This window comes from Macaca mulatta, chromosome 15 (genome assembly GCF_049350105.2).
Source record: "Macaca mulatta isolate MMU2019108-1 chromosome 15, T2T-MMU8v2.0, whole genome shotgun sequence".
Taxonomy (NCBI): Eukaryota; Metazoa; Chordata; class Mammalia; order Primates; family Cercopithecidae; genus Macaca; species Macaca mulatta.
Genome location: NC_133420.1, coordinates 51743629 through 51758093, shown reverse-complemented (window position 1 = coordinate 51758093; position 14465 = coordinate 51743629).

Here is a 14465-nt window from a genome sequence, read left to right as displayed (position 1 = left end):
GTCTTAGAGGACCAAGCTCTAGAACAGATTCCCTGAGCAGAAAAGGTCAGGTTCTAGTAATATTGCCATGTTTAGTGTGCTGAACATAAAGATGAAATTTAAAAGTTGAAGTTTGAAATCTGGTTCTACCAGAGGTTATGATTTGAATGTTTATGTACCCCTAAAATTCACATGTGGAAATCTTAGCCTCCAAGGTGATGGTATTAGGAGGTGAAGCCTTGTGGATGGTGATTAGGAATGGGATTACGGCTCTTAGGTCTTGGGCCTAAGGGAGTATGTTTCTCCTTTACATTATGTGAGGACACAGCAAAAAGATGCCATCTATGAGCCAGAAAATGGGTCTTCGCCACACCCCAAATCTGCCTATGTCTTCATTATGGAATTTCCAGCACCTAGAACCGTGAGAAATAAATCTCTGTTGTTTATGAGGTACCTAATCTATGATATTTTATTATAGCAGCCCAAAGGGAGTAAGACAGAGTCCAGGGAGTGCACATACACTGTTATAGCTTCTCACTCATTGAGTAGCTCCCTCCAGCTCCCTGACCCTCCTTTGAACCTCCCAGACTCTCAGCTGAATTACACTGTCTACTGTCCCCTGGCCCTCCTGGTCTATTTGCCTGATATGAACTCTTCCGTGGTGGTCCCTGTCTCCACAAACAATGCTTCAAAATAAACCTTTCTACCTTCAGGTGCACTCTCTGCCTTTAGTCCTCTTTTCATGGGCACCTGGGGCCTTGTATTTCCAAAATTTGGCAGCCTATTTGAGATCTACAAATAGTAGTCTTGTGACAATGAGGCAGTAGAAGAGCACCGACTTCAAGTAGACAGAAGTTTGAAAGCTGGTTCTACCATTTATTAATTGTGTAAGTCTCTAGACTTCACTCACTCTTAATATCTCCATCCGTAGAATGGAACTAATCCTACCTTTCATGATTGCACTAAGGATTGAATAAGATAATGTATGTCATAATTCCCAGCACAGTGACTAGTGTGTAGCAAATGCTCAATCAATATTGTTTTTCTTTCCTTTCTTCTTTCTGACGTTCTCTCTTCTCCAAGTTAATCACCTTTATTTTCTTCTTGGTTTTCAGGTGCTCTCTTCATTTTACATTGCTCCTCTAATGAAGTTCCAACTCATAATAACCTTAAAGAGGTTATTTGTAAAGCAGAGTGCAATGCCTACTCTGCACTGTTGTGGCGTGACCACCACGAAATAACTGATGATTATCCACCAACACCCATCTTCAGTGGTGCCCATTAAATCTAAGATAATATTCAAACTCTTCAACATGGGCTTTGTCAGGCATTTCACTCCACCTGGATTTCTTTTCCTCTCAAACATCTCCTGGCTCTGTCCTTCAGTTCTCAGTCACTTTCACCAGAGAGGTCTACTCTCACCTCCTAATCTAAGTCTCATTATACCCTTTCCCTGCACTCTGTTCTTTTTCCTTATAGAACTTCTCAAGCTTTACAATTCTATACTATTTCTATGGCTACAATTGTTTAATGTATATTTTCCCAAAAGGCATTAAACTGCAAAAAGCCAGGTACTATATTGTATCTGGAGTATTCAGCATAGAATAGACAAATGGATAAGACTATTGAATGGATGCATGATTTATTTCTCTCCATTCAAACCAAGATTATGTTCTCTTTTTTGGCAAATTCGTCTCACTGCTGATTCATATTCTGCTTCTTGGCCATAATTTCTAAGGCCAAAGTTTGAAAGCTGGTACCAGTCCATGGCCTGTTAGGAACCGGGCCACAGAACAGGAGGTGAGCAGTGGGTGAACAGGCAAAACTTCATATGTATTTATAGCCTCTTTCTATCGCTCTCATTATCACCTGAGCTCTGTCTCCTGTCAGATCAGTGGTGGCATTAGATTCTCATAGGAGCATAAACCCTATTGTGAACTATGCATGCAAGTGATCAAGATTGCATTGTCCTTATGAGAATCTAAGAGTGGATGATCTGTCACTGTCTCCCATCACCCCCAGATGGGATGGCTAGTTGCAAGAAAACAAGCTCCGGGCTCCCAGTGATTCTACATTATAGTGAGTTGTATAATTATTTTATCATATACTACAATGTAATAATAATAGAAACAAAGTGCACAATAAATATAATGCACTTGAATAGTCCCAAAACCATCCCCCAATCGCGATCCATGGAAAAATTATCTTTCACAAAACTGGTCCCTAGTGCGAAAAAGGTTAGAGACCACCATTGAAAGCCTTTTTCACATCTAGCAAAGCTAAGTTATCATTATTTATATAGCTATGTATAGCTATGTGTGTGTTTACATGTGCACATGTGTGCATGTTTAATACAAGCAAAGGTATTTTAGGTAAATAATGGTTTACCATGGTTTGGGTATATTTGGGTAAATAATGGTTTTCAGGTCAATTGAAAGGGATATTGTGTGTGTGCATGTAAGTGTGTCAGAGAGAATAAATAGCATATTGACAAAGTCACCTGGGTTAAATCATGCAATGCCTGATAAGCAGTGTGAGCCAATGGATAATATTTCATATGCAATGATAGAGTGAAGAGCCAATGGCTTTATTTGTGATCCAAGAAGTAGGGTCATGAGAAGGCAATCAGGACCAGAGTAGGAAGATCATCAGAAAATCCCAAAGCTACAGTCCACAGTGGGGCTCAGACCTTAAGAACCAAGAAACTTGTCCTAAAGACACAGAAACAGAAATGGAGCCTTGTGTTAGGCTTGATCCTGTCAACAATGGGGAATCAGTGAAGGCACTAGAGAGTGATGGTCCCAAATATGGTAGAGAAAGAGCCCAGTGAGAATGAACCTAGAGAGAATAGGGAAGGGAGAAGCTGAATCTGGGAGACCAGCTTGGCATTTATAGTAACAATCTATGCTGGAAGAAGATGACAACCTTTGAGAAAACATAATGAGTTCATTATAGGACAAACTATAGAAGACTCATTAGAGTGTGAGTGAATTGCAGGACATGCTGAAAGGCTGACTTCAAGGGACTGGGAGATGGAAAAAGAGGGTGCAATCAGGGAGGAAGGAGGAAGCGAATGACCAAGAGAGGAATGTCAAAATGCAGAAATGTTTGATCTCTTCAACATTATGGAGAAGATGAGCAAAGTTCGCACTGAAAAAAAGCGTGCAAGATTTGGAATTGTGTTGGTCCCTGGTGATCATGAATAGAGCGATTTTATAGAAGGTGGCAGGGCCAGACCATATTGTGGGTGGACGATGCATTGGTGGGAGGTAAGGATATGAGAGCAGATACATGATGTGGAGCACACTGGAAACCATGGCTGGGCTTTGATTTCCTCCAGCCATGTTTGCTTAACCTTTTCTAGTCTTCTTCATACTTTCTAACAGTTTCACTACATCCTGAATTTTCTCTACAATCCTTTTTCATGCTGTCCTTTGATATATGGTCTTTATTCTATCTTTGCTACAGCCCTTTTTACTCCTTGACTCCTTCCCTCTTGGGATCCTCTATAAGTTTACATTCAGAGTTGCCTGTTTGATTGTTGCTTCACTTTTTCTTTCCACTTTCCCTGCTCCGAGTGGCATGTTGTAGAAACATAGCTAGTCATTCTCTGAAATTCTTAAATCAGCTTTTCCAAAGTCCAGGGACATACCTTGAGTTTCATCAGCCACGCACATAACCTTACTTTCAGAAGACTTCCTGCTAGCATTCCTGAGAATGTCTGTCATGCAGAACAAGTGGTGTCTTGCCTATGTCCCTTTGCTACTTAATCTTTATACAAGAGTATATAAAGATACCTGTGTATCAAACCTGTACTTTGTGCACATGTACCCTAGAACTTAAAGTATAAAAATAAAAAAGAAATAATTAACAAAAGATACATTTGTGGCAATTATCATGTTAAAATCAGCATATAAAATAACATTAAATCTGTAGACCACATAGGGATGACAGGTCATTTCAGTCTGTGACTGCCTATCTTGTTCGACCATGGATACTAAGAAAGAGAGAAGTCACCTCCCTTCCTTTCTCCACTTGGAATGTTTCTGAAATTAGTACTGCTCACACAATCCCAAAAAACTCATAGAACTCTTTCTTGCTGGGAACACAAGCTCTGCATGCTACTTCAGGTCTCACTAAGATTTTTGCTACATGCCAACCTCTAGGCTGTAGCATACGCTTAGTATTAGAGTGGATAATGTAACAAAAACTTGGACCCACTCACAGAGAACTGCCATACTTTTTTTTTGCTTATTACTTCTTGCTTAGTCATTATTTCTCCAATCTGATAACGAATGTATTAGGCTGTTGCAGAAGTAATTGCGGTTCTTGCCATTGAAAGTCATGGCAAAACCCGCAAATTAATCTTTTGCACCAATATAATACAATTACCAGGATTAGCTGGATGCCCAGATTCCTCATCTAGAAAGGCATGGTAGCTTTCTCCGAAGTCTCTGTGTGAGTACATCCTGCATTGATCAAGATATACAATGAAGTTTGATAAGGATGCCAAGACCATTTAAAAGTGAAAGAATAGTCCTTTAAACAAATGCTCCTGGTTAAACTAGATATCTGCATGCAGAAGAATAAAGTTGGATTTCTATGTCACACCATATACTGTGCAAAAATTAACTCCAAATGGGCAAAAGACCTAAATGTAAAGGCTAAAGCTATAAAACGCTTAGAAGAAAATATGAGAGTTAATCTTCATGACCTTGAATTAAGCAAGCCTTATTAGGTATGATACCAAAAGCACAAGCAACTAAAGAAAAAAATAAAGTGGACTTTATCAAAATGAAAAATATTCGTGCTTTAAAGAACACCATCAAGTACATGAAAAGACAATTCACAGATTAGAAGATATTTGCAAATCATATATCTGATAAGAGACTTGTATCTACAATATAGAAAGAAGTCTTAGAACTCAATAATAAAAAACAAAAACCCCATTAAAACTTGATGAAGGATTCCAATAGACATTTCTCCAATGGAGATATACAAATAGATAATAAGCCACATGTAAAAATGTTCATCATTAGCCATCAAGCAAATGCAAATCAAAGCTACAGATAAATACAACTTCATACCCATTAGGATGGCTTTAATTTAAATGACAGACAGGAACACATGTTGATGAAGATGAGTAGAAACTGGAATCCTCTTACATCGCTGATGAGAATGCAAAAAGATGTCGCTGCTTTGACCGACAGCCTGGTAGTTTCTCAAAAGGGTAAACGTAGAGTTGCCATCCAACTCAGCAATTCAACTCATAGGTATATACCCAAGATAAATAAAAACATATGTTCACACAAAAAGCTGTACACAACTGATTGTAGAAGCATCATTCACAATAGCCAAAGAGTGGAAATAATCCAAATGTCCTTCAACTGATAAAAGGATAATCAAATTGTGATGTATTTTATTCAGCCATACAAAGAGATGAAGTGCTGATACATGCTACAATATGGATAAGCCTTGAAAATACTGTGCTAAGTGAAAAAATCAGACAGTAAAAAAAAAAAAAAAAAAAAAAAACCTACAATGTGTGATTCTACTGATACAAATCTCCAGAATAGGGAAATCCATAAAGACAAATTAGTTTTTGTTTAGGGCAGAGATGAGGAGCTTACAGAGTGATAGCTAAAAGCTGTGGGCTTTTTTTTTTTTTTTTTTAATGGGGGAGGGTGTGGCGAGGAAAAAAATGTTCTGGAGCTAGATAGAGCTGATAGTTGCACAACTTTATTATTAATACACTAGAAACACTGAATTGTAAAATTTAAAATGATGAGTTTCACATATCATTCATCTGTTATGTGAATTACACCTTAATTTTAAAATGTTAAGATGGAGGAGAAGAAAGGGGAGGAGAAGCTAGAGGGGAGAGGAGGGGGAAGGATAGGAAGAAGAAGGAGAAGAAAAGGGAGAAATTAGAGTAAGAAAAAGAGGAGGAGGAGGAGGAGAAGTAGTAAAGTAGTAAAGGAGGAGAAGCAGGACAATAACTTCCAATTTTGCAGAAAAAGTTCCAGGAGGTAAGTTAGCTACTTTGCCAGTAAAGATTATGTTCATTAAAACTCCAGATTTGACAGATCCTTTCAACCCACCAACAGGTGGCAGGGGATATCTTATGGTGTCCCCATCAGCTGTAACATCATTACTAACATACTTAACATTGAGCTTTTGAACCATAGATGCTGTACCTTGCATTTGGACAGATACTCCATGTGCCCAAGACCAGATGATGTGTGCTGCACAGATTTTTAAAATTATAAATCAAATCTGGAAAGGATTTTAAAGATTGTTATCATCATGATCAATTAATACAACTAAATTTGATACAGTATACGATAAATATTTATTGGATGGGGGTGGCCTCTCTCTCTCTCACTCTCTCTCTCTTTGAATTTCTCTAACCTTGAATTTTATCTGTCTTATGGCCTTTATTTCACCCTATCTTGTTGTATGCTGTTTTCATGTCTGGATTATCTCACTGAGAGATTATCAGTTCTTTAGTGCAGGATCATCTCTGTATCCCTCATGCCTAGCACAGGGCTAGCCAACAGTATCCTGTACTCAGGTGATGTTTGTTGGTAAATGAATCAATGAACCTCTAATTCCATTTGGAACTGGACAGAGTACACATATAGGGGATTCTTCTCCAAATAATTTCAACTTTCATTTTAGATTCAGAGAGTACATGTGCAGGTTTGTTACATGGGTTTATTGCCTGCTGCTGAGGTTTGGGAGATGAATGATCCTGTCACCTAGATAGTGAGCATAGTATCCAACCGTTAGTTTTTAAAACTGTGCCCCACACCCTCCCCCCTCTATTAGTTCTAACCGTGTCTATTGTTGCCATCTTTATATCCATGAGGACCTAATATTTAGTTCCCACTTATAATGAGAACATGTAGTATTTGTTTATCTGTTCCTGCACAAATTTGCTTGGAATAATGGTCTCTAGCTCCATCCGTATTGCTACAAAGGACATAATTTTGTTCTTTTTTATGACTGCATAGTATTCCATGGTATATATGTATATGCTGTTTATTCAGTACACAATTGATGGACACCTAGGTTGATTCCATGTCTTTGATATTATGAGTAATGCTGTGATAAACATATGCATGCATATGTCTTTTTGGTAGAACAATTTGTTTTCTCTTTGATACACATATAAGGGGTTTTAAAAAAATAATATAAGAATGTTGTTATATTGGGGGTAGAAGGACTATTGTCTATACCTACTCTGGCCTTTATTAGATTAAATTCGCCTTCCCCAAATTAAGCTTAGTTTCCCCAGTGACACAGCCTCCAACTCTATCCTGTGTTGAAATGACTTCTATTAATGTTTTTGAGCAGCCATTTCATGATGTACAACTGCAACATGGTTCCCCTTTACAACACTAGTTAGATTTTGGGAATTGTAGAAAACTTTGGCTGGGGTTAGCATTTAACTATCTGGGAGCAGTTGCGTTCTTTTATAGATGTTCTTTGAAATACAGATGAATCCAAAATTCAGAATGCAGATCAGTAATTTTCTTTCTGGATCTCCTGTGGCCACCTCAAGAGCGCCCCTTATGAGGCCACTACAAACCCCAGTGTCAGAGCTCTTCCTGGTTCCGAAGAGCAGGCACTTTCAAGGGAGTCCTGTGGGGAGTGAGTTGTTCAAGGGGAAAGCAAGGCATTGTTCAGGATTTAAAGAGCCCCAGAGATCTGTGAAGACCTTCTGCTACTGATGTCTTCATAGGCTTTGGTACTATTTGCTTTCTCATCCCATAGCAGCTGGAAAATATTTTCAGAAATTTTATTTCAATACAAAATTTTTATTTAGATTTTGTTTTTTTGAAGAAGAGAATTCAGAATTTTGTGAAGGAATTAAAATATATGCAATGTGTTTTTGATATCTTTAGAAATTTAATGCCTATTACGTTTTAGAAATAATTGTGGCTTTGACAGAATTTGGTTTGCTCATAATTTATCACATTTGATGTTTTTCTTTAATTACAATAATATATGCATCCACCTTCAGGTTTATAAAGTTCTTTTTCAGCCTGCCCTCATCACAAGATGACTATGAACCTCATTTTATGGATGAAAACATTGAGCTTAAGAGAGATGCAGTGATGTGCCAAGCTCACACAGATAGTAGCAGAACCAAGACTTCAAAGTCAGGCATCAGGCTCTAGATTTTATCTTTTTCAACACCTCACCTTATCCTATTCATATTCAGGTATGCGAAGACTAGACCTCAGAGGAAGTCAAACAGAATTTGAGGGCATACTGTCCGAAATTAACATGGACAGAAAAAAGTAAGCCAAGCCTCAAGATATAGACAAGATGCATTGCGTGGGTTTTAGTCTCTCTCTTTTTGATTCAGAATCACATCTCCTTTCTTATCACAATGCAGATGTTAGGTTTTCCCCAGACTGAATTTACAGATAATAAGAACCCCAGCTTTTAGGTCTGGGATTCAGACAAACATTCTCCCAAAGCAAAGGTTCAGTGCCTTACGTGCTGGTATAAATGGAAATGCTATAACATTCCCGTATGCAAACAACTTGCCAAAACAGTGTAGTGTTTCAAAAGCCATGTACTGAATGGAGACTTAAGATTTCAGTACAAGCTGTGGGAGCAGGGTGAATTTATGAAGCAGAAAGTATGGGCTGAGGAAGAGATCGGCCCAGTGACAGTTTACTGGCCTTGCCATTCTCTTAAGAGGCACTAATGGTAGTGGACTGGTGCAGTGGAAGTAAACCCAGCTTCATTTAAAGCAGGAGCATGAAATTGGTTGCAATAAAATTATGCATTAAGTGTGCATTATGTTTAATAAGACTGGATTGCACTTCCCATGTTTACTCTGTGACTATTGAGGCTGATCCAATTTTCTAAAGTTCTCCAATTGGTTCACGATCGAGTTTTCGGCCAGAAGGTCAAATTTCCCTTGCTGTTATTATATGTCTCTATTACTTTACTATGGCATTTACACTTTATATTCATTATTTTTTTCTGTCTCCTGAACCTTCCCCATTCCAAAATGTTCCCTGTAGATGGCCCGTTTGACACAAATTAGAACAACCTTGATAGCTGTCAACTGGAGAGTATCTGAGAACAAAAGGACATTATTGCAAACCAGCACTGGAGGTAATTTCATGTGCTTTCTCTGAAGGCTTTTTAATGGCCTTTGAGAAATAACACAATTCAGATCTGCAACCAGGAGGCAGAGTAGATGTTGGACAGCATGGGAAACATGTGACTTGGACTTTAGATTCTACCATCTAGGGGTTAGGAGTATTATCATTAGAAAATAGAAATATCTATTTTTCATTTCACACATATTAATTAATTTATCTAATTAGAAACACTCATTGGGAACCTACTATGTGCCAGACAGTGTGAATGTGATGAGGATACACCAATGAATAAGACATGCTCCTGTTGTGATTTTATAATATAATAGGGATGGGAAGTAGGGATGTTGACACATTAAAATATACTTTCAATTCACTGAGATATACGAAATAGCAGAGGAAGAATTTAGAAAGTATAATTAGTATTTCTGGTGGAGAATAGACAACCTTTGCAGAAAAGGTGAAACAGCTTTCTAAAGAAAAAAAAAAGAAAGAAAAGAAGAAGGAACAAAAGGCATTCCAGGCAGAGAGAATGGCATATGCAAGACATGGAGGTGTGAAAGAGGATGATATATTTAGGAAATCACAAGTAGATCACTGGGGGCCATAAATGGTATGGGGACTAGAGTGGAATATGAAATGGCAGGAAATGAGGCCAGAGTGTGAGGATTGCTCAACATAAACCTGTCAGGGGTTTAGACACTATCCCATAGTCATGAAGGCATCATCGAAAAATTCTCCCAAAGTTTCATCTTTTACTTCTACAGATTGGTTCAAGTTGGGTGAAGAATAAATAGGACCCCTTTGAAACATCTTTCTGAAAGAATACATTGAGGGAAGTATAAAACAATGCATTGGTATACATATGTGTATATGTGAATAAACATATATATCATACATGCATATATGCATATCACATACTGTATCATGTATATAGTATGCATACATATATACATATAAGATATATGCATATGTATCTGTATAGATAAATAGATAGATATGGCAATGCTTTCTTGTAACCTTTTACAATAGTCATGGACTTTAGCCATATTGAATTAATGTGCATCATTCTTACACTTACTTATCATTGTAAGCAACGCTAAAGGAAGATAAAAATACATGAAGAAATCGTTTTCAGGCACTGGACAACAGAGTGCAAAGCTATAATCTTGAGAGCAGGGAACACACAAGGTAAGTTCCACATTCATATTGTGTTCCTACATGAGAATATTTTTAAATATTCCATGTAAGTAGACCCCAAACAGGGAGCATCGGTCTCACTAGAGAAAGGAAACAGAGATCAGAATTCACACTGCTGTGGCAGCTAGAATTTATAAGGCAAGGTACTAGAAATAAGAAAACTGTACCAAAAAGACCTCCAGAAATTTCCATTGAATCTCTTTAAGTCTTTGCCCAAATACTAATCTGTATGTGAATATGGGAAGATTTGGTCAGGCACAGTGGCTCACACCTGTAATCCCAGTACTTTGGGAGTCCAAGGCAGGCGGATCACCTAAGATCAGGAGTTTGAGATCTGCCTGGCCAACATGGTGAAACCCATCTGTACTGAAAAAAATACAAAAATCAGCCAGGCATGGTGGCAGATGCCTGTAATCCCAGCTACCCAGGAGCATGAGGCAGGAGAATCACTTGAACCTGGGAGGCGGAGGTTGCAGTAAGCCCAGATTGTGCCACCGCACTCCAGCCTGAGTGACAGAGCAAAACTCTGTCTCAAAAAACAAACAAACAGACAAAAAATGGCAAGATTCAACAAGGACTGGCATAGAATAACTACATGCAAACTGTGAGCTGATGAGCAATCACAGAGGTCACACAGTAGATGGAGATCATATTTCCAGAGTAGATTGTCCTCAGTGAACAGCGTTGCCATGAATGTAAAGCTTCAGAAAAGATACATGTTGGGGGTAGTGCTACTACTTTAATCACAGAGTAAGGATTACTTGAAAGCCTGTCGCATCTGAACTAATATCAAGCCTTGACAAGACCTAGCTGATCTGCTTGTGTGTGAATTAGCTGAATTGCAGACAGACAGACAGACAGACAGACACACACACACACACACACACACAGAGAGAGAGAGAGAGAGAGAGAGAGAGAGAGAGAGGCTGTTAGAGGCTTTAAAGGAAAACAGCAAAACCCAGACTGTCAACAATGTAGAAACCACAAAATCTAAATAATCAAAACTTACTAGTCATGTAGAGGATCCAGAAGATATAAACCATAAATGAAGGGAGGGGAAAAGTAAACAGAAAAAGAAAATAGATTACACATATATTGGATGGAGTAGATACGGACTTTAAAGTAGCTGGAATAAATGTACTCAAAGCTGTAAAGTACAAGATGAGCATGATGAATAAACATGAGGAATCTCAGCCAATCAAAATAATTATTTTGTAAAAGGGAGCTAAAGGAAAATAAAATCTACAAATAAAGAATACAGTATCTGTAATTAAAATGTAATTGAAAAGTTTACTGAATGACCTTCATCTGTAATTAAAATGTAATTGAAAAGTTTACTGAATGACCTTCATAACATATTAAATACTACAGAAGGACAGATCAGCAAGCTTGATGAGAGATTAATAGAAAACATCCAAACTGAGTAACTAAGAGTGAAAAATACTTTAAAAAATGGATCCTCTGTAATCTGTGGGAAAATATCAAGTGGATTCTTATTGTAAGTATACTTGGAGTCTCAGCAGAATATAAGGGAAGAAACATAAATTTTTTTAAATGATCAAATATTTCACAAAAGCAAATGAAAATATCAACCACAGATCCAAGAGATTCAGTGAATGCCTGGAAGAATAAACACACACACAACAAACATACGTAGGATAACATAGTCGAATTTCTGAAAATCAAAGATAAATAAAAATCTTAACAGCAATGAGAATAAAATAACACTGTTTAGAAGGTAACAATAATAAGATTCACTGCTGAGTTCACATCAGAAAGAATACAAGCCAGAAAGTAAGAAAAAGGTACATTTAAACTACTAAAAGTAAAACAGAACAAAACCTATTAATCTAGAATTAGATATGCTTCAAAAATAAAGATGAGATAAAGGCATCTTCAGATAAGTTAGAGCTAGGAAAATATGGTACCAGTAGGTATGCACTACAAAAAAAAAAATGTTAAAAAGATTTCAAGCTAATGCCACATTGAAATTCAAACCTACAAGAAGAAATGAAAAGAATTGTAAATGATAAATATGTTGATAAATACAAGACACTACTTTTTCTTTGAATTGCTTTAAAATACTTTTTAAAAGAAAGATGATCGGTGGCTCATGGCTGTAATCCCAGCACTTTGGGAGGCTGAGACAGGAGAATCACAAGGTCAGGAGTTCGAGACCAGCCTGGCCAACATGATGAAACCCCATCTCTACTAAAAATGCAAAAAAATTAGCTGGGCTTAGTGGCGGGTGCCTGTAATCCCAGCCACTCAGGAGGCTGAGGCGGAAGAATCGCTTGAACCCGGGAGGCGAGGTTGCAGTGAGCAGAGATCACGCCACTGCACTCCAGCCCGAGTGACAGAGTGAGACTCCATCTCGGAAAAAAAAGAAAGATGACAGTATATTGTGGGTCTTAACACATATGTAGATGTAAAAGATACAACAACAGTAGCAGAAATGATGGAATGGTAAATGTAATTACGTTTATTACAAGTTTCTTATGTGTCTGTGAAATGATAAAAATTATTTTAAATGGGTATAAATAAAAGGCAATAAATTAAGTATGATAGACATCTGAAAAATATTCAAATATTTGGAAATTTAACACACTTCATAAACAAACCATGAGTCAAAGAAGTCACAAGGGAAATGAGAAAGTATATTGAACTGAATGATATGAAAAACACAATATACCAATATTTGCAGAGTAGAGATAAAACATTGCTTAGAGGGAAATGTATAGCTTTAGATGAATACATTATAAAATAAGAAAAGTTGATAATTAAAGCTCTAGAATTTCTAAGAAACTCAGAGAGAGAAAATTAAAGACAGTGAAAGAACGAAATAATAAAGAAAAATGGAAATCCATGAAATAGGAGGTGGTTAAATCAAGAGAAAAATCACTAAATGCAAAAATATATTATTTGAAATAAATAAATAAATAAAGTTGATAAACCCCTAGGTAGATTAATCCAGGAAAAAATCCTAATATCCAATATCAAGAAAATAGGATCTTCAATAAAAGAGATTACCAATATCAGAACAAAGGAAATACATTACTGTAGATTCTACAAATATTAAGCAATAATAATGAAATATTATGAGCATGGTGCCAATAAATGTAATAACTTAAAATGCCAAAAGCACGAACCATGAAAGAAAACATTAAATAAATTGTATTTATCAAAATTAAACTTGCTGCTCATAAAAAGTCATTGTTAAGAAAATTAACATGCAAACCAAACACCAGAAGAAAATATTTGCAATACAGATTCTGACAAAGGACTTGTATCCAGAGAATAAAAATAATTCATACAAGTCAATAACAACAACAAAAATAAACGTGTCTCCAGATGCCAAAATAGGATTAGAACTGCTAGAGATGTATTGGTTGAAGTATCTGTGAAGATAAACTGGTGGGGGAGTGGTGGCACACAAAAAGGCAAGACATCTAACCCAGGGCAATTCTGATACCTGTCCAAGATAAGAAGGAAAGAAAAAATTGCCTAGGAAGAGCCTCAAATTGCAACACACTATGAGAATATTTTATCAGGCTGATGAACAATCTTTAAGCAAAAGTTGCCCTTTAGAGGAATCCTTGTTAGGTGGACATAGGTTAGACTTGCACTCCCCAGTACTTAGGCACTGGTTGAAAGCAGCAATGGGGAACTGTCAGTCAATTATATTTCCCAAAATAAGCTTTCTCAAAGGAGATCTGAGCAGCAAATTCCCATGGTTGTCAAATCACCCAGTTTAAAGAAATAGACAAAAGAAGTAAACATTTCACAAAGGATGATATACGAACGGCCAAAAAGAAAATAAAAAATTACTCTACATCATTAGTCGTGAGGAAATTACAAGTCAAAACCACAATAAGATACCACTGCATACCCATTAGAATGGCTGTAAATAAGAATGTTGACAGCACCAAATACTAGTGAGGATATGGAGCAGCAATAACCCTCATATATTACTTGTGGGAGTATGAAGTGGTAAAACCAGTTTAGAAAATTGTTTGTCAGTTTTTTATAAAGCCAAATGTATACTGACTCTATGATCTAGCAATTTCGCTCCTAGGTATTTACCCAAGAGAAATAAAAACAAATGTCCATAAAAATATTTGTTTAAGAATGTTCATAGCAACTTTATTCATAATAGTC